Raw genomic sequence first — 19654 nt, forward strand, 5'->3', positions numbered from 1 at the left:
TAGCTGAAGTTGTAAAATTTCTCTTTGTTCCGTTCCTGCAAAACATCTTATTATGAACAAATAAACCACAATAATCATTTGCATCTAGGGGAATCACTCCCAAGGGTAACCCCCCTTAAAGCTATATTGTTCTACCCATCAGGTTCTGCCACTAGATAAGAGAACCTTTCCCATGAAATCATTTTTTGACCTTCATGATCCCTTCAGGGCGTACAATTAGCACAGAAGCAGCAGCTTTAGTCCACATGTTTTTCAAACAGGATATTAACGATATGATCATAACGAATAATACCAGACCCACAAATATGTATTGAACCAGAGACCCTCTCCATGTTCCTAGCACAGACTGTAGCCATGCACCAATACCCCAATCATCTGGATTGCAGGATTTACGAAGAAAATTATTTTCGCAGTAATTAATTTATTATATTTACTATATTTATTATACACGTGTAAATTAATTACTGCGAAAATAATTTACTTCGTACACTGTGCAGAGTGCCGTATACTCCTAGTTGCGGCACACACGATACATACAGTAAAAAGCCTCAGGCACTGTGTTAGATGTGTTTTCGACGTTATATATGCGTTTATTAATGTCGTCGATTTTACGGTTGCAATTCGACGTTGATTATACGTCGAGGCGACGTATATATACGTATAGCCGTATTTTCGCCGTGAATATACGTATATTCGACGAATCAATGCCCACTGGGTAAACTCTTGAGCAAACTCTGAACCAGCTCTAAGGAAACTAATCCGATTAGACGTTACTTTGACTCATCTTTTTACGCTCAGTGCTGGATTGCTCAAACTCCAGCTAGGGTTAGGGTTAGCATTCCCACGCTACTGAGACACTTTGTTTACGCTCAGTGCTGGATTTTGGGAACTTCAGGACGAGTGGGAATTTTCTCCTATCTGTCAATTCTGTTTTGTTTTGGAGACTCTTGGCTGCCTATGTTGTTCAGTGCAGCGTGAAGGAAACATTTTCCAAAACTGTGTCAGCTCAAAAGTTGTAAGAAAACCTCTCCAGCTGCTTTAACTCTCTTCATATTTGTCATTTAATGTGACACTCGATGTATAACTGGAGCCTCACATATGCAAATGGTGAGGCTCCAGTTCAACACCACTTTACAGTATCTGACAAAAGCATGGCAGACTGTGCCATGACCGGCAGATAACTTCTGCTTATTTTTACCATATTAAACATTGGAAATCCAACCACTTGCATTTGTGACACTTGATTTTGACTCCACCTAAGACACTCTTAAATCTTCAAACACTTTTCTCTTCTCCCGCAACACTCTTGTCTGTCGGCACTATGTGGCAGCGTTGCATGACAACCCATCTCACCACGGAAAGGAACCTAACAGCTTTGGTAAGAGAGGAGAAAAGAACCTGGCCCGTACGGGGATCGAACCCGTGACCTTGGCGTTATTAGCACCACGCTCTAACCAACTGAGCTAACCGGCCTCATGACGGTGGTCCTCTCTGTGCTGCAAATAATCGAACTCAGGGAATTTCTTTTGCCCTCCTTTGAATAGAAAGCCGTGTAATTCAGTGTACGGGCTTTCTCGTGCAGTTTCATGGTTCTTGTAACCCAAATCCTACACTGGCCTGAAGAGTCCCCCCATTTCACAGCATTTTTCAGCTGATTTAAAATGTACCTAAAGGAGAAGCATTATTGAAGACCATCAATTACCAAGAGCTTTTGTCAAAGGTTTTGGTGGTCATTTTTAATGACCACAGAGCACTATGACCTCGGTTTTACATCTCATCCGAAAGACAGCGCCCTTTTACAACACAGCGTCTCCGTCACTATGATGGGACATTGGGACCCGCACAGACCTCAGGGTGAGCGCCCCCCCGCCGGCACCATTAACACCGCTTCCAGCTGGAAGCTTTGTTTTTCCCTGTAGCTTACCCTCATCCGGGTACTGACCTGGCTCACACCTGCTAAGCTTCAGTGGGTTTTCAGTTGCGAGTTGCAAGGGGATGCAAGTGATGGAGCTGCTCGCTGCAAAAGCCACTACATTGGCCGGGAATCAAACCCAAGCCTCCCGCGTGGCAGGCAAGAATTCTACCACTGAACCACCAATGCTCAGTGTCTGGGCCTTCAAAAAAGACGCTTTTTTGGTGCTCTGTGCAAAAAGCGTCGACATATGCTTCCAGCTGCAAAATGCCATTCGCGGATGCTGAAGAATTTATTTTCAAGGCAGCGGGTACAAGCGATTGGGCGTTTTAAAACCACCAGGAACAGCAAAGAGGCGCGCTTCTTTGCTTGCGCCGGAACACACCGACTGGAGGCGGACAACGTAGTCGGCAGGATTCGAACCTGCGCGGGGAGACCCCAATGGATTTCTAGTCCATCGCCTTAACCACTCGGCCACGACTACAGCAAGCCCCGCTGCCGCTGCGTTGTTGCTACAATCTTACCTGGATCGCGAGGCGCCGGCGGAAGCCTATTTCAAAGTCGTTCTCCGTTTCAAAAAAACATTTCCAAAATACAAGCCTTGCAGACAGACACGCCTCAGAGGACTTAAGGGTGGCTTCATGTCGGAATGATAAAGTCTCCCCGTCCGGACATGAAAATTCCACTTTGTTACACACAAAAAAAGAATCAACAACAGAGAAATGCCCACAAGCATTTGAAAAGCCGCACCACGTCGCACTTGAAATAGCTCTTACATTAGTGGTAGACGCAGGAATCGCCTTTTTATTTACGCTCTTACCAACGCGATGGAAAGCAAAACAAAGCAAAGCAGAGCAAAACAAAACGAACAAACGAAAACCCTCACGTCCCGCACTTGCATATAACGCCGTTACGTGCCCAAGCGGTATTGTACGTCATCCTAGCACTGCACGCCGGTGCGTATGGTATATGGGAACGAGCACACGCCACGAATCGTCTCGAATCACTCCCTACAGCTGTAAGGTGCCTTGAAGCGTGCACCCCCAACATTCTTCTTTGCTCATCTGTGAAAGGTAAACTCTTGAGCAAACTCTGAACCAGCTCTAAGGAAACTAATCCGATTAGACGTTACTTTGACTCATCCTTTAAGGGACCCTTGTTAATTGGAGAAATCAATGATTTCGAATGAATTCTGTATGCGTTAAAAGACAGCTATACACAGAAAACATGCAGGACACTGCTCATGATGTTTCCCGAGCCGAAACACAGTGCGTTTTTCCAAGCCATCTGACCAAGCCTGCCCACTGAAAACTGCAGGAGATCGTGTAAAGACGTTCAAGTTTGTAACTACTGCACGCACAGGAAGCAGAATAAATTCCTCTATTCAAACTGTCAAAGGTTTGCTTTGCGAACGCTGCAGGACATCGCACAATCTCTTTTGAACAGGGACAAACGATTTCTTATGGGGCGCAGTAAGTACAGACGTTTAAAAAGCTCCACTCATGCCAATGATGCAGCATGAAGAAGCGCAACCTAAAGTTTGCATTCCTAGCACTGTTGCATTCCCCGCATCAGTAGCTAAGAGAATATAATTTACGACTCTTGTTAATACAGTTTCAGAAACCAGACTGAAATTTCTCAAGTATATTATTTGAATCCATTTGATGTTGGGCAACAACTATTCTTTCAAGACTTTTAGATTGAAATGGGACCTTTGAGACAGGCCTGTAGTTGTTAAGAACTTGTGGATCCAAATTTGACTTCTTAAGGAGCGGTCTAAGAACCACTACCTTAAATTGATCATGTACGACGCCTGACGCAAGCGATGCATTCATCATACTAATTATAGGTCCTGCCAGTCCTTCGAGGGAATCTTTGACTAGCTGAGTGGGGATGGGATCTAGCGAACAGGTGGTTGACTTTGTCTTACGTCTGTGTTCATGAGTCCACCATAAGAAGAAATCTGAACAGGAGTGGTGATCATGCGAGGTCACCACGGAGGAAACCACTGCTCTCCCCCCAAAAAAAACCACCACTGCCCCTCTCAAGTTTGCTAAAGACCACATGGATGTTCCACAACTCCTGGAACAATGTTCTGTGGACAGACGTGACAAAAGTTGAACTTGTTGGTAAATGTGCACAGCGTTATGTTTGGAGATAACAAAACACCGCATACCAACTCCAAAACCTCATCCCACCTGGGAAGCATGGCGGAGGCTGTACGGCTTGCAATCATCGAGGGACCGATGAATTCCAAGATGTATCAGGAAATTCTACAGCAGAATGTCAGGGTGTCTGCCTGTGATCTAAAACTCGAAAGACGCTGGGTCATGCAGCATGACAAAAACAAAGGAGTACATCAACAACAGAGTGGCTGAAACAGTAGAAATTCCGTATGTTGGGATGGCCAAGTAAGAGTCCTGACACACACGCTTTCACTCATATGAGCTACACGGCTACCAAGATGATCTCAGATGCGCCGAGCTGGTACGGAACATATTGAACTGATCGACGGCGAATTGTCTCTCAGACAGGCTTTTCACCTCTAAGCTCCCTGACTGACAGTGATCAGCTAGGTAGTAAAACAGTCAGCTGCTTCTAAGCCTTAAACAGCTGCATCTCGGCGCTTCCACGGAGAGATGATTTGAAAGCCGAACATCGCCCATTGGGAACACCTTACTATCACTAGTTTAAGAGACTCTTAAGGTCTTGCAGAGGTGCCTGTCTAATAGCATGCGCTTTGCAAGCTATAGGTGTTTAGGCTGAGGCAGAATGCCTGTTAACAAAATGTTTTTCTAAAGGGGCCTCGCACTCTTTTCCAAGCAATGGTCACCATCCCCACCGAGTGTCACAATGTAGTCATGTCCTAGGACATCACCTGTTAGTCTCCATTTGTCTGCAACCAACACTTTAGGTTACGGGGTCACAACCGCACCCCGGAGACCAGAGGAGCCGTTGGCATTCTGGCGGCGCAGATTGGGCTGAAGATGGGGCGCTTGAATCTCGCTGTTGGAGGCCGTCTGAAACTGACCCAAGCCTTTCCCTTGAATTAAATGTAAATAAGAAATGAACCCCAGATGCACATGGAATCAATCACGTGTTTCCTTTGAGCCGTTTCAGAGACTGCTCCAGAGTTTACCTTGCACAGATGCGCAAAGATTAATGATGGGGGTGCACGCTTCCAGGCGTCTTACAACTGTAGGGACTGATTAGAGACAATTCGTAGCTTGTGCTCATTTCCCTCTATTCCCCGTGTTGCAGTGGTAGGATGACTTAAATTCCTGCTTCGACACGTAACGGGATTATAATCAAGTGCAGGAGCTGAGGGCTTTAGTTTTGTTTCGTTTTCCATGGCGTTCGTAAGCGCGCAAATCAAAGGCAATTCCTGCGTCTAACACGAATGTAAATGCTTTTGAAAGTGCAGTGTGGTGCAGCTTGTAAAATCCTTGTCCACATTTGTGGTTTGTTGATGTTTTTTCTGTCTGCCAAAGTTGCATTTTGACATCCGGACTGGGGGACTTTATCATTTGAACGTGAAGCCAGCCTTAAACCCTCTGAGGCGTGTCTGTCTGCCGGCACGAATCTTGTGAAAGGTATTTTTTTTAACGGAGAGCAACTTTAAAAAGGTTTCCGCAGCCACCTCGCAGTCCGTGTTTGATTATAGGAGGAATGCGGCGGCGGGGAGCTCGCATTTGTCGTGCTCGAGTGGTTAAGGCGATGGGCTCGAAATGCGTTGGGGCTTCCCCGCGCAGGTTCGAAACCTGCCGACTCCGGCGTCTGCCGCACGTCGCCTTGTGCCTGCGCGGCAGAGGTGAAGTGCCGCTTCTCCTTTCCTGGTACTATAAAAACGCTAAATCGCTTGGCCCCGCTGCCATGGAAAGCAATTCTTCAGATAACCACACATTTTGCGTTCGCACCTCTGGTGCTCTACTTATGCCTTTGAAAACCTAATGAATAAAGCTGAAAGAACCGACACGATGTGTAGGTGCCGGTAAAGCACGCAGTAAAGAACTGTTAACAGCAAGGGTTTCAGTGGGTTAACTGAGGAGAAGGCGTGATCGCTAATTGTTGACTTTTTATTTGGTGTTAGAAACACTTGTTACTGTGCATGACGTGCAACAAATGTAGCCACAGAAATTGCATCACGCTTTCATGTATGCTATTGCAGACACCAACGTTGCCTAGATAGAAAACCGAAATAGCCGTGGGTTTGCTTGCTGGTCTGAAGGATCTCTCTTCGAATCTCTATCATTTGTCAATGGAAGTAAAAGGCGCTGCAATCTCATACGTTCAGAATCAAACCCGCAGCTGTTGTTCGACTTTACTTCTTGACTAATTACAACTGAGTGTCGCATGAGCAGTTACATAAACTTGTCTGGTATATTTGAACACAAATGCCGTTCTTCAATTAAAACTAACAGTACATTGTCAGGGACATTCAGTTCTATACAAACAAGAGACAGACAAGAGAATATTTCTACCGTTCATGTGGACTACGTGTTGACTTACTGATCGGAATAATTGAAAGGTTCGGGCTCATAGCCGATGGAGTGCGTGCTAATTAGAACAGCAACGCTGAGCTCTCAGCACCGTATTGAGCCCAGGTGTTTTTCTAAAGCTGTCAGGTGCAGTTCATTTACATGAAGGAAATCTCTTACTGGGTACGATTACAATGCAGTAAGTAGCACAGACTACTTAGGGAGTAGCCCGATGCATTTAAAAACGACCCGAGCCAGGCAGGAGTCGAACCTGCAATCTCCTGATCCGTAGTCAGACGCGTTATCCATTGGGCCACTGGCCCTGGTATGACACTGCAGGACTGTAACCCAGTGAGATCAGCACTGCAACTAGTAAAATATTACCCCCGGTCCATTCTTTTCCAAAAGTGAGAAACACCTGTTTTCTACATTTTGTCTGTTTTAAAACCATATCTTTTTAAACCAAACCAAGAGTTTGTCTTTTGCACTGATATTCTGATTCATTTCGATTTCAAAGAAAAAAAAAACATTATCTTCCAAAGCATCATAAAATTGTCCATTCTTCCAGACTCTACTTCTCTCTTGTAGTAGTACAGCAGACCTTTGCAGGTGAGCAGATCACAGAGTCTGAAATATGCTTCCTCCATCAAGCAAAGTACCTGAACATGACTCTGTCTTCATAAAAGCGCCCCTGTAATAAAGAAATTAAATCCGAAATCAAGAGGGCAGTTGCCTACTGAAGTTCAAGAAGTCATCAATTTTAACCCAGCAACACATTAAAAGCTGCATCTATACAAGTACGATTCTAGAAATGCTCACCAGATTACGTTTTAAGAAGGAACTGTGCCTCAGGTTCCGCCGAGATCTTAACTCGGATGGCAGGATTCAGAGTCCGGAGTGTGGACTGATGGCGCACGGAGGGTCCATATACTGTGGATCCCTCAGTGATCTTCCGCGTGTTCAAACCGCCAGCGTGTGACTCCCCTGTCCCTGTGACCTCATTGCTCTGCTCTCGCCTCTGTGCAGCTGAGCCCGACTCATGGTAAAGTGGAAAAAAATATGCCCTCATCGTGGGATTTACTCTGGATCGAGGATAGATGTCACTTTTTTATCGTTGAACAGGATGTATGTGATGTGGCGACTAGGTTCAATATTGTATCCTTTTAAAAGATTAAGGACTGGGGTGAGCGTGATTTACCACCCTTTCAGCTAAGAACCCGACATGAGCACCGTTTAAGCTGCATAGACTCGGTCGTTTAACTCTTCTCCATTAGCAGGGTTAAGGTTAAAGAAAAAAAACATTGCTGACTTCTTTTTTTTTGCCAGCCGCTAGCGCTGATTAGCAATGTTTGTATTTCATGTTTTGCAAGTTCCATCCATTTTAAGAAAAACAAGTCGCGTTAAAGACAGGAAATGAATACTTGCATTTAATTAAGTCTAGCCGTAGGCGGTTGTCTGTAAGGACCAGTTCTGTTCGAGAAGACAGAACAAAGAAGGCACCACTGGGATTCGGACTCAGGATCTCCTGTTTAAGAGACAAGCGCTTTAACCAACTAAGCAACGGCGCCCCGGTAGTGTTGTCCTTTTGCAGCCACTTGGACACACCACTCAGACACATCTGCATTCGGTGTGTGCTCCGCCTGCTCGCTGAGCAAGTTGCCACCTTTACATACAATAGCAACATCGACACCAAGAGAAAGGATGACAAATGGCTTTTATCTGGAACTTTTCATGTCCAAGGAGCTCAATGTGCTTTCTGTGTACAACAGGGCCACTGAACTCCACAATGGCCACTGAACCACAGCAGTGGCTTGCTGGCTTGACATCTCCCAAGGAAAATGTTGAAATCGCATGTGGAACAGGAAAAGGACCCTTGAGTACGAGGGAAAAAAAAGAAAAAGATCATCTGGAGCGCGCCAACCCATGTCTGGACAGCCCAGTTTCATCGACGAGGTGGCCGAGTGGTTAAGGCGATGGACTGCTAATCCATTGTGCTCTGCACGCATGGGTTCGAATCCCATCCTCGTCGCTCTCTACGTTTGATGTTGGCTCTCCTTTTGTTTGCTCCAGTACTAGAGCCTTACATTTTCTAGCGGTGGCTGAACATGGTATAGTAGGCTAACGTTGGTATCGAGCAGTGGTAGTAACAGTATTTACGTGCCGCTGCTGCCAAGTGGCTCTGGGTTGAGACAGCGTTTTCACTTACTTGCAGCACAAACGGAGAAAGCGATTTTTGACAGTCTCTCGAGAGACTGCGCTAGGTGTTTAGGGATAGACTTTGTCAGTTCCCCCTGGGATGATGGCCTCTCAAATAGTTTGTGATTCCTCTAGACGTTTATACAGTAGAAGCCTGCTTCGTGGCTTAAATCCAAGCTAAGGAAACGAGTTAGAGGTCTGATGCAGAACTGCGAATTCAATGAAGGGGAACACTACAGTACATTGCACTGTATGTGTGAGGAAAGCTGCCCCCTACTGTTCCTTGTCGACCGAACAGAGGACTGTAAAGGATACCGCCAAGAAACTTTAGGATGCTGGTTGGAATCCAGCTCCAAAGAAGCCCCTTTGGGTGTTATGTAATCAAAAAGTAAGAACAGAGAATCTCCCTTTGATCAAAAGCGCAACAGAACTGTTTTCCGTGGAGCAGGTTTCAGACCCGTAGACCTGTTTTATTTGTAGGGCAGGGCGCATTCCCAAACGCGAATCTCCTGTTTTAGAAATGCTTTGGGCGGCGTGAAGTGAAAATAAGAAGTGGGCTCCAGATGCACATGGAAGCAATCAAGTGTTTCATCCGAGCTGTTTCAAAGACTGCTCAACAGCTTTCCTTTTACAGAGGCCCAACGATTAATGATGGGGGTGCACCCTTCAATGTGCCTTACGACTCTAGGGAGTGATTGAGACGATTCGTAGCGTGTGTTCATTTCCCTCTATTCCCCATGTTGCAGTGGTAAGATGACGTAAATTCCTGCTTCGACACGTAACGGCGTTATAATCAAGTACAGGAGCTGAGGGCTTTTGTTTTGTTTCGTTTTCTATGGCGTTCGTAAGCGCGCAAAACAAAGACAATTCCTGCGTCTAACACGAATGTAAATGCTTTTGAAAGTGCAGTGTGGTGCAGCTTGTAAAATCCTTGTCCACATTTGTGGTTTGTTGATGTTTTTTCTGTCTGCCAAAGTTGCATTTTGACATCCGGACGGGGAGACTTTATCATTTGAACGTGAAGCCAGCCTTAAACCCTCTGAGGCGTGTCTGTCTGCCGGCATGTATCTTGTGAAAGGTTTTTTTTTTAACAGAGAGCGACTTTAAAAAGGTTTCCGCAGCCACCTCGCACTCCGTGTTAGATTATAGGAGGAATGCGGCGGCGGCGAGCTCGCTGTAGTCGTGGCCGAGTAGTTAAGGCGATGGATTTGAAATCCATTGGGGACTCCCCGCTCAGGTTCGAATCCTGCCGACTACGGCGTCTGCCGCACGTCACCTTGTGCCTGTGCGGCAAAGGCGAAGTGCCGCTTCTCCTTTCCTGGTACTATAAAAATGCTACATCGCTTGGTCCTGCTTCCATGGAAAGCAGTTCTTCAGGTAATTCTACTCTCTTACCAAAGCTGTTAGGTTCCTTTCCGTGGTGAGATGGGTTGTCATGCAACGCTGCCACATAGTGCTGACAGACAAGTGTGTTGCGGGAGAAGAGAAAAGTGTTTGAAGATTTAAGAGTGTCTTAGGTGGAGCCAAAATCAAGTGTCACAAATGCAAGTGGGAAGATTTCCAATGTTTAATATGGTCAAAATAAGCGGAAGTTACCAGCTGGTCCGGCACAGTCTGCCATGCTTTTGTCATATACTGTAAAGTGGTGTGGAACTGGGTGTCGAACTGGAGCCTCACCATTTGCATATGTGAGGCTCCAGTTATACATCGAGTGTCACATTAAATGACAAAAATGAAGAGAGTTAAAGCACCTGGAGAGGTTTTCTTACAACTTTTGAGCTGACACAGTTTTGGAAAATGTTTCCTTCACGGTGCACTGAACAACATAGGCAGCCAAGAGTCTCCAAAACAAAACAGAATGGACAGATAGGAGAAAATTCCCACTCGTCCTGAAGTTCCCAAAATCCAGCACTGAGCGTAAACAAAGTGTCTAAGTAGCGTGGGAATGCTAACCCTAACCCTAGCTGGAGTTTGAGCAATCCGGCACTGAGCGTAAGAAGATGAGTCAAAGTAACGTCTAATCGGATTAGTTTCCTTAGAGCTGGTTCAGAGTTTGCTCAAGAGTTTACCTTTCACAGATGCGCAAAGAAGAATGTTGGGGGTGCACGCTTCAAGGCGCCTTACAGCTGTAGGGAGTGATTCGAGACGATTCGTGGCGTGTGCTCGTTCCCATATACCGTACGACCCGGGGTGCAGTGCTAGGATGACGTACAATACCGCTTGGGCACGTAACGGGGTTATATGCAAGTGCAGGACGTGAGGGTTTTCGTTTGTTCGTTTTGTTTTGCTCTGCTTTGCTTTGTTTTGCTTTCCATCGCGTTGGTAAGAGCGTAAATAAAAAGGCGATTCCTGTGTCTACCACTAATGTAAGAGCTATTTCAAGTGCGACGTGGTGCGGCTTTTCAAATGCTTGTGGGCATTTCTCTGTTGTTGATTCTTTTTTTGTGTGTAACAAAGTGGCATTTTCATGTCCGGACGGGGAGACTTTATCATTCCGACATGAAGCCACCCTTAAGTCCTCTGAGGCGTGTCTGTCTGCAAGGCTTGTATTTTGGAAATGTTTTTTTGAAACGGAGAACGACTTTGAAATAGGCTTCCGCCGGCGCCTCGCGATCCAGGTAAGATTGTAGCAAGAACGCAGCGGCAGTGGGGCTTGCTGTAGTCGTGGCTGAGTGGTTAAGGCAATGGACTAGAAATCCATTGGGGTCTCCCCGCACAGGTTCCAATCCTGCCGACTACGTTGTCCGCTTTCAGTCGGTGTGTTTCGGCACAAGCAAAGAAGCGCGCCTCTTTGCTGTTCCTGGTGGTTTTAAAACGCCCAATCGCTTGTACCCGCTGCCTTAGAAATAAGTTCTTCAGCGTCCGCAAATGGCATTTTGCAGCTGGAAGCAGATGTCGACGCGTTTTGCACAGAGCACCAAAAAAGCGTCTTTTTTAAAGGCCCAGGCACTGAGCATTGGTGGTTCAGTGGTAGAATTCTCGCCTGCCACGCGGGAGGCTCGGGTTCGATTCCCGGCCAATGCAGTGGCTTTTGCAGCGAGCGGCTCCATCACTTGCATCCCCTTGCAACTCGCAACTGAAAACCCACTGAAGCTAAGCAGGTGTGAGCCAGGTCAGTACCTGGATGAGGATGAGCTACAGGGAAAAACAAAGCTTCCAGCTGGAAGCGGTGTTAATGGTGCCGGCGGGGGGGCGCTCACCCTGAGGTCTGTGCGGGTCCCAATGCCCCAGTATAGTGACGGAGATGCTGTGTTGTAAAAGGGCGCTGTCTTTTGGATGAGATGTAAAACCGAGGTCACAGCGCTCTGTGGTCATTCAAAATGACCACCAAAACCTTTGACAAAAGCTCTTGGTAATTGATGGTCTTCAATAATGCTTCTCCTTTAGGTACATTTTAAATCAGCTGAAAAATGCTGTGAAATGGGGGGGCACTTCAGGCCAGTGTAGGATTTGGGTTACAAGAACCATGAAACTGCACGAGAAAGCCCGTACACTGATTACACGGCTTTCTATTCAAAGGAGGACAAAAGAAATTCCCTGAGTTTGATTTTTTGCAGCACAGAGAGGAGCACTGTCGTGAGGCTGGTTAGCTCAGTTGGTTAGAGCGTGGTGCTAATAACGCCAAGGTCGCGGGTTTGAGCCCTGTACGGGCCAGGTCTAGGTCCAGGTCCCTGTTTGTGAAACAGGCAAATGACTGTCTCAGGGGCCCATTCCTCATTCTCAAGACACATGTATGCAGTATGTACACCGTGCATTGAGCAATAGGGACTGAATACACCACAGGTAAGGTTAGAAGTCATTCTGAGGTGCCACAGGTGAGGGATACAGCTAGGCATCCGAAATGTAGGGTTTGAGACCCTTCAGGAGTACTGCATCCTTTGAGACAGACCCGTGCATGTTAAACAAATGATCATTTCTTTCGGCATTAGGGACTAAATATACTAAACATATGATGCTAAAATGTTATTTTCACATATATTAATGTAATAAATGATTGCTTATGCTTTAGAAACAAATCTAATTAAAATAAAAGCTTAAGTTTTATCTTGTACCATAGAACATGATTTTCTTTGTATTTCAAGCCCACAAAGTGTCCAAATGACGCACTACATGATATAAGGAAGATTATCACATGCATATCGGTATTATCTTTCTTATGAAAATGCATTCCTTTCATTACCTTTTACTTTTTAAAATGAACTCAAATTGAGTATAATGTAATAATTTAAGTAGAATAGATTCTAATAATATAATGATCCAGTGTTTTGCACTACTTCACTGCTTCACTGCTCTATGCCATCTGGAAATAAATCCTCAGACTGCTTACTGCCCTGGGCATGTACCAATAAATTAAAGGAGCACATCTGTTTATCACTGCGTTGAAGCAGGAGACACACAGTCTCTGCAAACACATCCTAGATACAGTGTTCCAGCACCTTTGACCTCATCCAGAACATATCATTTCTTGAAAGGGATTGCTGTCCGAATGCACATCTGAATCCCAAGCAGAATCTCTAGTAAAATACGATCATTTGTGAAACAGGCAAATGACTGTCTCAGGGGCCCATTCCTCATTGTCAGACACATGTATGGAATGCTTTCACCGTGCATTGAGCAATAGGGATTAAAAACACCGCAGGTAAGGTTAGATGTCATGTTCTATGATCATTTCTTTCAGCATTAGGGACTAAATATACTAAACGTATGATGCTAAAATGTTATTTTTACATATATTAATGTAATAAATGATTGCTTATGCTTTATAAACAAATCTAATTAAAATAAAAGCTTAAGTTTTGTATTTATCTTGTACCATAGAACATGATTTGCTTTGTATTTCAAGCCCACAAAGTGTCCAAATGTTCTATGATCATTTCTTTCAGCATTAGGGACTAAATATACCAAACGTATGATGCTAAAATCCTGAAAAAAGGATGTGCTCCATCTCGTCAGTAGATTGGATTCCAAAACTGATTTGGGTCAATATACATTACCTTTGAAATTAAAGTACAGTCTACTGTAGGGAACCATCAACTTAGAAAGCATTGGCCTTCCCTGGGGGTCAGGTAGGTGCAAAAGATAAACCTTTATCCTATCTTTATCTTAAGATAAGTGGCCAAGCAGTATTTTTCCAAGTTTCACCAAGCACATCATGTTGCCATAGTAGACAAAGTTCTATAAAATGTTAAATAACTTTTAAAAAAAGCATCTTGGTCTTACAGTACTGTACAAGGTGAATTAAACTGTCCCTGGTAATAAAAAGTAATTAGAAGCATCTCAGAAACTTTATCTCTAGAAACATTAGCTGTTTTATATCATGTAATTTAGTGTGATGTTGTCAGAATTCAAGGACATTATCACACACAGAAATTGGTTCAGTTAAATCTAAAAAACACAGCTAAACATGGGTTTAAATGTAACAGAAGTCTTACCTCTTGTCAAAAGATTTAATTCAAGAAGCGATGTAATAAATGATTGCTTATGCTTTATAAAGAAATCTAATTAAAATAAAAGCTTAAGTTTTGTATTTATCTTGTACCATAGAACATGATTTTCTTTGTATTTGAAGCCCACAAAGTGTCCAAATGATGCACTACATGATATAAGGAAGATTATCACATGCATATCGGTATTATCTTTCTTATGAAAATGCATTCCTTTCATTACCTTTTACTTTTTAAAATGAACTCAAATTGTGTATAATGTAATAATTTAAGTAGAATAGATTCAGGTAGGAAATATAGAGTCATGATGTTTATGGCTGACATCATTTCACATGGGTGAATTTTAAGCTAAGAAATAAAAACATTTACAATGAAGATACCATTGCTTAATTTTAAATGCCTTTAAAAAATAAATACCTCCTGAGAATAATTTGCCACTCCCAGATCCTTGGTAAGGTACTGTTTGAATCCAATCAGGAGAGGAGCATCCAGGGAGTGCTTTCTATAGAGTCCAGCTTGGGCCACTCTCTTCCGGCCTGCTGATACTTTTTAACTACTCAGGGCCTGTAAGGATATAAAACACCGGTTTAAACATTTTATACCTATAAGACAAATTAGAATTTTAGTAAAAAATAGATACATCTGAAAAATAAAAAGTCTTACCGCTGATAGAGTTCTTCAGAGCTCACATCTTCCCCTTCCTTATCCGCTTCTGTTTCAGTTTCTAGAGCAGCCTCTGGCATCTCTTCCTCCTGGACTGCGGCCTCTTGCTCAGGGCCGCTGGAATGCAGGTAGATTCTTTTCAACATGCTTTTACATAATATGTTGTAACAATGATTTCAAAAAGAAACTACAGAAGCCTTACAGATTAAAAATATCTCACTTTGCCAATGTGTCTTCAGGCTTCCCATGTACAAAAAGGCCCAAGGACTCTAGCAGTCTTACAACCACTATCCTGTTTGCCTCACCAGACACGATCTCTATTCTGTGGTAATCCACGATGACCCCGTTCTTCAGGTGATTCATCATGTCCTCCCTCGCCTGTTGAGAGGCCATCCTGATGTTTTCTGCCGTGGCGTGCTTCATACACGCCCTCTTCAAGTGAGCAGGAAGCTGATCAAGAGTATTCAGGCACATCTTGCACACCAGGGGAATCCTCGCGGGTTTCCTTTGAAAATAAATAATACCATCTGTGTATAGAAACAAGCTAAGACTGATTTCTTAAATTATCCTTAATTTTCTCTCTCATAGTTTGAGCATAATGATTTTATTGCATTTATATAAGAATTGCTCATTGCTCCTAAATAAATAATGGTTTCATAAAAAAGTGAACACTTGGTCTCAGTCACAGACTTTCCAATAGAAGCCATTGTGGAGTTCAGCAACTGCAGGTCCTAGAAGTGGGGAAGGAATTTTAAAAGAGAAATTGAATTACAATACAGAAGGAATGGCTGAGGGATCACTGAAATATATATATACAAATTCCAAAGACTGAGTCCATATAGAAACAACTACCTTTCATTTTCAGTATAAGAAAAAAAAAACATTATCTTCCAAAGCATCATAAAATTGTCCCTTCTTCCAGACTCTACTTCTCTCTTGTAGTAGTATAGCAGACCTTTCCAGGTGAGCAGATCACAGAGTCCGAAATGAGCTTCCTCCATCAAGCAAAGTACCTGAACATGACTCTGTCTTCATAAAAGCGCCCCTGTAATAAAGAAATTCAATCCGAAATCAAGAGGGCAGTTGCCTACTGAAATACAAGAAGTCATCAATTTTAACCTAGCAACACATTAAAGGCTGCATCTATACAAGTACGATTCTAGAAATGCTCACCAGATTACGTTTTAAGAAGGAACTGCGCCTCAGGTTCCGCCGAGATCTTAACTCGGATGGCAGGATTCAGAGTCCGGAGTGCGGACTGATGGCGCACGGAGAGTCCATATACTGTGGATCCCTCAGTGATCTTCCGCGTATTCAAACCGCCAGCGTGTGACTCCCCTGTCCCCGTGACCTCATTGCTCTGCTCTCTCCTCTGTGCAGCTGAGCCCGACTCACGGTAAAATGGAAAAAAATATGCCCTCGACGTGAGATTTATTCTGGAGCGAGCCAGTGTTGCGCATAGCTGCCTTCAAAGCAGTTAACCCAGGTTCGATTCCCGGCCAACGCAGTTACGAATGTTTTCAAATGCTGTCATGAGCCTTGGATTGTGACTAGCAAAGCGAAGCCTTTTGAAAGAGCTAAAGCACTGCAAAACGGAATTGAAGGAGAATCTTACAGGGGATTCTGAGCAGTGTCTGCATACATGCAGTCAGATAAAGGTGCTGAAAGCTTGAGCTACTCTCAATGTCATGCTGCCCTTCCCCGGAGTAAATCTGTTACATTGAAAGAATGCTTCTGGCAGGTTCAAAAAGAGACCCTTGTTAATTGGAGAAATCAATGATTTCGAATGAATTCTGTATGCGTTAAAAGACAGCTATACACAGAAAACATGCAGGACACTGCTCATGATGTTTCCCGAGCAGAAACACAGTGCGTTTTTCCAAGCCATTTGACAAAGCCCACCCACTGAAAACTGCAGCAGATCGTGTAAAGACGTTCAACTTTGTAACTACTGCACGCACAGGAAGCAGAATAAATTCCTCTTTTCAAACTGTCAAAGGTTTGCTTTGCGAACGCTGCAGGACATCGCACAATCTCTTTTGAATGGGGACAAACGATTTCTTATGGGGCGCAGTAAGTACAGACGTTTAAAATGCTCCACTCATGCCGACGATGCAGCATGAAGAAGCGCAACCTAACGTTTGACAGACAAAAGCCAGGCGCCGCTACGAGCAATATGAAATCATACTGACAAGCACACGGCGTTTCGCGCTGACACAAAAGTAATCTCGACAGACGCTGTTCTCTGCATAAAGCTGAAAGAGCTAAAGAGCGTTCCTGTTGACACGTAACAAGCTCGTTTCTTTCTACCATGATATCACCGTGACCAAATCTGTCTTTAAACACCTTGCTCAGTCTCTGACGAGACTGTCAAAAATTGCTTTCGCCGATTGTATTGCAAACCGGCGGAAGCGGGGTATTGGGAAAAGTTTTCAACTAGCAATAATCGCGCCTCGGCTAAACCTCACAGGCTACGATACTGCCACTGCGCAAAGCTGACGGTTGCCAGGCAACCGCGGGGATCCTATGGAAATCGTTATCGATCGTCTCATGGCATGTCGTTGCTATAACGCTTCATATTTGTCGTCTTCTTCTTCTAGCTTGAGGTTTTGAAGAATTTCATGACAGACAAGGGCTCCGTTGGGAACAAAGGGCGTTGTGAGAAAACCGTTGCTTATTTTCAGCAGCAGAAATACAACCCTTTAAATACAAGATGACAGAACAATGACGAAGGGCATGCCGGGAGGAACTCATGCACTACAGAGGAAAGGGGGCGGGCACGTACAGTTCACATTCAAGCCACAAGTACTCTTCTTGGATGTTGCACAAACAAATCCTAACGTCTTGAAAGCATTGCAGCATGTTTGTGTCCCATTTCCCGTGGCTGCGGGACGACTGACACGAACGGACAAACACAATCTGTGGCGTTCAGCGTGACATAGTCTTGCAGGCATCGTGCTGTCTCACTGCAATATTATACCGCTGGAGGAAACAGTCCATCTGGCCATGAAACTCATTTGAACGTCTAGCTACAGCAACTAACAATATCATAATTTATTCAGGATGTGTGGAATCAGCACGTCCCGGAGACAGCTTCCGAAATCGTGAGCATTCTCTGGTGGTAGGGGCGTTCAAGATGGCGCTCAGGTGGGAGGTAAAGTTTAGTGGTTGGGGAGTTTTTTTGAGTTTTTCATGACCTGAATGTTAATTTTTGCTTTTTTTGACTACAGAAAAATAAGGACTTAACACTAGTTGTTTAAACTTCAGTTTTAATTGAAAGAAAAAAAAACGATTTTTTTTTAGGTTTAAAAAGTCCGATATGAGTAACACTGGGAAAAGAAAAGAGAGTGCTGGGTCTTCGAAGGAGAACTCTAAGATACCTCAATCGTATATGTATAGCACTACAAAAAAATCGATGGCAACTAAAGGGAAAAGTGAAGCAGCTGCAGGGGCAGCAACAGGGCGGAGGCGCCGCGCGCCCGGCCGACGTGTTGGACCGGTGCGCTTTACGTGCTGAAATAAACACGCGACAGCCCCGAAATGTTTCCAGAGTGCTGTGCACTGAAGACTTGGCTGGTGCTCCTCTGTGCAGATTGTTGGTGCTCCTCCAGTGCGGGACGAGCCAACACAAGGGAGCGCATTCGCCAACATCCAGGCACGCAATGCGATTTGGAAAGCAGCTCCTTTCCAAAGAGTTGCACACGAACGATCCTTCAGTCCCGCTCGGGGGGCACGGAACCCCCGCCACACACAGCTTCAAGTAGCGAGTCAGGCGCTGGGGCTTTCGCTTACGGCCACACCACCCTGAACGCGCCCAATCTCGTCTGATCTCGGAAGCTAAGCAGCGTCGGGCCTGGTTAGTACTTGGATGGGAGACTGCCTGGGAATACCAGGTGCTGTAAGCTTTTGCTCTCCCGGCCAGCAGGGGTCGCCGTTGGTGCCGTAGGCTTTGGGAGGAAAACCTGCAGGATGGAAAGGTGATCTATAGCCTCATCTCTAGAGATGTTTTGTTGCTGTGGCATGTGTGTGACCCATATTCAAAAAAAAAACCCGTCTGTAAAACGAATATCGAAGCTGCCTCTAAATCTGCAAATGAAGATGAGTCGATAAACCACTCGTTTTTCGTATAACTAGACATATATTCATTTGTTACCGATTTCATTCATTGAGCACGGATACAATAGAGGTACAGCCATTCACTGTTTGACATGTCTGCACTGGTACAGAACCGAGCAATCAGAAAACGGGTGAAACTGTCTTTAGACTCAGCATACAGTACCGAGGCCCCCCATGACCAAATAAAGGCTAACCTCGATAATCAGCCTAAAGAACGCAGACTACAGCAAAACGACTGACTTTGAAAAGGGAATGAACGTCCGGAAGGAGTAGTGGAACTAGCTTGAGATGCTTCTCCGGACCCCTAACTAAAAGCCAGCGAGAACCAGCAGCGGCGTCCACTCCTGTCGAACCGGGATCCTTCCGCAGCCACGCAGCTCGTGGTGTCTTAACCCTCCCGTATCTGATTTTGGACCAAGCACATCAGGGGAGAGCGCGAACGCAGTCCCCCACTACCAGAAATTATGCAGTCGAGATTCCCACATTTGGGGAATTCGCAGGGGTCAGCACAGCCGGAGTGCAATGGCCGAGCCTCGCCCTGGGTGAACCTCCTTCTTGATCAAGGTATCTCCCCTGCCAGGTAAGTATGAGTTAAACAGGCCCCTGCAAGCGGCCCGCACCCACAGCACAAATCGCGCAGCCTAGGCCACCTCCTCGCCCCGCACGCCACCGCCTCCTGCTGGGCCCACTATTTCACACACTCACACGCCACACTAACACTCAAAAGTGTGGGCAAAACGAGAAAATGAGCGCGCCGTTTCCTACACATCTGCAGTCGCCGTTGCGCATTCGCAGCATGTCCCGGGATGCAATTCGGCCTCATTTGCATAACTCCAGACCGGCAG

At 45.0% G+C, this 19654-nt stretch overlaps 9 non-coding genes across 9 annotated transcripts; 4 read left to right on the forward strand and 5 right to left on the reverse strand.

Annotated features, from left to right (window-relative positions):
• Positions 1-1399: 1399 nt before the first annotated feature.
• trnai-aau (transfer RNA isoleucine (anticodon AAU)) lies at positions 1400-1473 on the reverse strand. Its single transcript has one exon. It is a non-coding gene; the product is annotated as a tRNA-Ile (tRNA).
• An 841-nt stretch (positions 1474-2314) lies between these two features.
• Positions 2315-2396, reverse strand: trnas-aga (transfer RNA serine (anticodon AGA)). Its single transcript has one exon. It is a non-coding gene; the product is annotated as a tRNA-Ser (tRNA).
• A 4244-nt stretch (positions 2397-6640) lies between these two features.
• On the reverse strand, positions 6641-6713 carry trnar-acg (transfer RNA arginine (anticodon ACG)). Its single transcript has one exon. It is a non-coding gene; the product is annotated as a tRNA-Arg (tRNA).
• Positions 6714-8337: 1624 nt separating this feature from the next.
• On the forward strand, positions 8338-8419 carry trnas-gcu (transfer RNA serine (anticodon GCU)). The gene has a single exon. It is a non-coding gene; the product is annotated as a tRNA-Ser (tRNA).
• A 1343-nt stretch (positions 8420-9762) lies between these two features.
• trnas-uga (transfer RNA serine (anticodon UGA)) lies at positions 9763-9844 on the forward strand. Its single transcript has one exon. It is a non-coding gene; the product is annotated as a tRNA-Ser (tRNA).
• A 1695-nt stretch (positions 9845-11539) lies between these two features.
• Positions 11540-11610, forward strand: trnag-gcc (transfer RNA glycine (anticodon GCC)). The gene has a single exon. It is a non-coding gene; the product is annotated as a tRNA-Gly (tRNA).
• Positions 11611-17048: 5438 nt separating this feature from the next.
• On the reverse strand, positions 17049-17190 carry LOC148631134 (U4 spliceosomal RNA). Its single transcript, XR_015934896.1, has one exon. It is a non-coding gene; the product is annotated as a U4 spliceosomal RNA (small nuclear RNA).
• Positions 17191-18479: 1289 nt separating this feature from the next.
• On the forward strand, positions 18480-18598 carry LOC148631135 (5S ribosomal RNA). Its single transcript, XR_015934885.1, has one exon. It is a non-coding gene; the product is annotated as a 5S ribosomal RNA (ribosomal RNA).
• A 635-nt stretch (positions 18599-19233) lies between these two features.
• Positions 19234-19397, reverse strand: LOC148631136 (U1 spliceosomal RNA). Its single transcript, XR_015934887.1, has one exon. It is a non-coding gene; the product is annotated as a U1 spliceosomal RNA (small nuclear RNA).
• Between the last annotated feature and the right edge of the window lie 257 nt (positions 19398-19654).

The sequence above is a fragment of the Lepisosteus platostomus genome, unplaced genomic scaffold (genome assembly GCF_059453375.1).
Source record: "Lepisosteus platostomus isolate fLepPlt1 unplaced genomic scaffold, fLepPlt1.hap1 Scaffold_80_H1, whole genome shotgun sequence".
Classification (NCBI taxonomy): domain Eukaryota; kingdom Metazoa; phylum Chordata; class Actinopteri; order Semionotiformes; family Lepisosteidae; genus Lepisosteus; species Lepisosteus platostomus.